Here is a 4202-nt window from a genome sequence, read left to right on the forward strand (position 1 = left end):
CCTGGCATTTCATGTCTACCGCTGGTCTGTCATTGTGATCCCTGTGTGCTATTTCTCTCTGCAATCATGAACACCAAACAGACCCCTAACCCATATCACAGACACTAGTCATAAAGAATGCTCGTAGCAATTACCGTCTCTTGTGATTTTGAACGACACCAATTCAACACTATTCCATATACATGTACAGAATCCTGTGTCATTTGAACAAACAGTATAATAGTACGTTACCGTAATACATTTACATTTATGCTTTTAGCAGACACTTATATCCAAAGCGACTTCCAAAAGAGAGCTTTACAAAAGTGCATTAGGTCACTGATCATAACAACGAAATAGCCCCAAACATTGTGGGTAGCCAAAACATGAAGCACACATTGTGAACAACCAAATAAGTGCCGAAGGGAAGAACCATAAGAGCATGTAGTTAAACAAGTTACAATTAAACAACATGAACCTCATGTTGAACTTACTACACTCTATTAGGACACTGTTAATTGGTTGTCCACTTTTCATGATAGGGCTGTATCCACACACGTGATACATGTGAAAAGAGGCATTTCCTATAACTCAAGAGCTGCCTGGAATGCCATGAAAAAAGTGAAGGGGGAATGAAGCAGTTGGTCTTGATGGTTTGAACTCTGATACATATCGAGCTGACAGTTTGAATGAGTTCTACTTGTGGTTTAATAAACAAGATTTCGCAGAACAAACATGGTCTGAGAGGCAGGATGAAATTAAGTCAAAACATCACCATTGATGTTGATATTGTTGTTTAGAACCACCCATAGCAGAAAACTCCCTGGTAAGATCTAATAGCACTGTTCCTTTAAGACCTGTGCTGAGCAGCTCTTTAATATTTTGTGCACATTTTTTCAGCAACAAAAGATACCTGTATTCTGTAAACATTCAATAATTTCTCCGTTGCCAAATGTTTAAAGCCAAAGATATCAAATGATTTTAAACCTGTGGCACATAATCAGCAAGCTGAAAGCAGGCTGTTCAGTAGCAAGTGCCGGGTTCTTTAGATCCTCTGCAGTTTGCTTATAGAGCTGGCAGAGGTGAGCAGGATGCCACCCTGAGGCTGCAGAGAATCGTCAATCTCCAGACTTGTGGTCAGAGTTTTTTTTCTGCTTGCGCCACACAGCCACATTTGCTTCCAGAGCAACTTCTGACCGATCTTTTCATACTGATTTCACTGAATACATTTTTGACTTTAGACTATGACAAAAAACATTCAAGTGTGGGATTTAAGGGTGCCCTTTCATTCAAGCTCCACTCATCCACTGGGTCACCCTAAGGACATGCACTCTCTCCCCTTCCTTCATCTTTTCACAAATAGCTATCTCAAGTTTGATTATGCTAATTCTGTGACATGATTATTGATTTTAGGAGGTCTGCACCCATGCCAAAACTTACAGTTGTGAGGGGACTGATATAGATTTGGAGGAGACCAACAGTTAATTGGGCACTGTGTTTGATAGTAGGTTGAACTTTCAACCTAATGCAAATGCCATATCTAAGAAGGCACAACATCTTTACTCCACAAAAAAAAAAAAAAAAAAAAAAAAGAGATTTAAGGTGTGTACCAAAATGACTTTGTTCAACATAAGTTTTATTGAGTGAGTTCTGTCTGTTTGTATAGGAATCTGGCCAAAAAAAAGACTTGGTCAGCTGGTCATAAACTGGTCATTGACTGCCATGTTTGACTTTACTGACCACCCCCTGCAGGGGGAGTTTGAATGTCTGCCTTCAGGTAGAAGATATGGTTCCAGCTCATAGGACTAAAAGATTCTAAGACTTTTTATGTTTACCTTGCAATTAGTACGCTGGATTTGTATAAATGATTGCACAAAGCACTTTCTGCACTCTGTTATAAACTCAACTTTGTCTTCACATTAAGTAATCTTGTACCATACTGTGTGGTTGTCTCTGTGTTGGTATTCTATTTTCCTTGGATTATAATGGATTGATTGTGTTTTTTAATACCTGAAAATGCAACCAAATATCCCCTAATCGGATCATGAAACTGGACTTGACTCAATCTCCAAATCAGCCAGATGAATGGCAACGTGGCCACTGATGTGATCTGTGTCCGTCTGTGATCCGAGTATTGATGAGAAGCTAATAACTATGGACCAACCTGGAGCCATGTATTTATATAGCATCCATGCAAATGTTCTCTCTCTCTCTGAGGAAGTGCAACGCGGACTAGCCCTAACAGTATACATCCCATCAATCATCAGAATTTGTTTGATCCACACAGAAACACTTCACTCTCCAATCAATGCTCTCTGTTTGATATAATTTCTGTATCCTTTCCTTAGTTTGCTCCCAGCTCAGTATATTTGCTCATGGCTTGTGTCGTAATGCTTCCATGGGGACAACAAGAAGGCTGTGACGCTTGTTCCAGCCAAACTCCTATCCCTGTGACAAAACACTTGCCATTGTGAAAAATCCAAGGAAAGTTTCTCATAGCAGGGTTACATTTGAGGTCAAGTTTAAAGCGCCAAGGAAGTTGTGTGTGTGCATGTGTGTGTGTTGGGTGTCGGGGGGGGGGGGGGGGGGGGGGGGGGGATTTGGCAGCTGGAGGAAGGGAGCTGAGAGTAAAATGTACTAACCTAGAGGAGAGACAGCCAAGGTCTGAGACAAGCTCTACTTGATAAGCATCACCACTATGCTTTACTATGTGGCCCCATGTGTGTGTGTCTGAGAAAGAAGAAAAACATGTGATAACACCTATGCACATTATATCCAAACACGCTGTGTTTATCTGAGGTTGACAGCAGAATGGAGATGCAGTTTTGACACCCATGTGGCTCTCCAGCAGCTGAGAAGGGTCAACACATGTTATGTCACAGGCAGGAATTCTGGCTTTAGACACAGAATGTCCCATGAATTTGAGATGAGGATGAGAACAAAGATCTCTTGTGGAACAAGATAAAAGATTCCCAGTGAAGAGAGATCAGGATGCAGATCCTGGATAGGTGTGGTTCGTCATTCCATGAGCTTGTCTGCTCCTCCTTGAAGCAACACCACTCAGCAGTAATGTTTGCATCAGTACAATATGGCATGTTGTGTTAACGTTTCTTGATATTTAACCATTACAAGTGATTGATGCATTGCATGACCTTTATTCAATGAGTGTGGGATGGTGAAAGAAACAAAGACGTGGACTCATTAGGGTAGGGTTAGGCCTTCAGGGAGAAACTGAAGATACTTAGAGACTGGAGCCTAGCCAACATGGCTGGAATGGACGTCTTCTCTCTATAAATGTGATTTACATATTAGATACACACATATTCATGAAATGTGCCTCATCATACTTGTTTTTGCCTCCACCAGTATGTAAACGGTTGTATACTCCAGTAAACGGACCAGTGTAATCATTAATGATAATGATGGACTGACTGACAGTTTTACAATGAAACAGTACCTGTTGTGACTCAAAAGGCTTGGGCCTTCAATAGCTTACATTAACTTCTAGTTCATACATTTGCTTCTACCATCTGTCTCTAAACTCCTTTTAAATTCTTAAACACAAATTACTGTCACCTCTCCATGCAAAATCCAGTGTTACAAAGCGACCCATTGTGTTCACGTGTGTATAGAAGTGTACGAGAACATTCCGGATAGATCTACGTCAGAAGAAGGTTACTTGAAAGGGCCCATCCTGAAGAGCAGAGGGGAGGGGGAGGAGGAAAGGAGGAGAGGAAAGGAGGAGAGAAAGGTAAGAGAAAAGGTAGTCCCTCCTTATAGACAGAGTTCAGGTATAAAACCCTGGCCCAGGTGTAGCTTCTTCCTCATACCTGCAGATCTGTGGACTCACACAGCAGCATCATGGGGACTATAGGGGACAGACAACCACATATGCTGACATGCCTGGCAACGCTGATCACACTAGCCGCAACACAAACAGGTTGGTCCATTGTTAAATACTCCATGAAATGTATATATATATTTTTTTATTAAACAAAACCGTGAAATAGATCTAAGAAGTCAAAGTAGGTAATGATTTAATTGAATCTCTATGGTCAACTCAATAATTGGATTAAAAAAACACTCAATAAAGATTAGAAACCTGGATAATTTTGGGATAGAATCTTATAAAATAAAAAGTACTGGGATCGTCATCAGTTCTTTGCTTTCTGTTTCTTATAGTGATTCCAACAACGGTTTCTGTCTTCCCCACAACAACTTTG

This window comes from Hypomesus nipponensis, chromosome 19, assembly GCF_054491055.1.
Source record: "Hypomesus nipponensis isolate SF chromosome 19, ASM5449105v1, whole genome shotgun sequence".
Classification (NCBI taxonomy): domain Eukaryota; kingdom Metazoa; phylum Chordata; class Actinopteri; order Osmeriformes; family Osmeridae; genus Hypomesus; species Hypomesus nipponensis.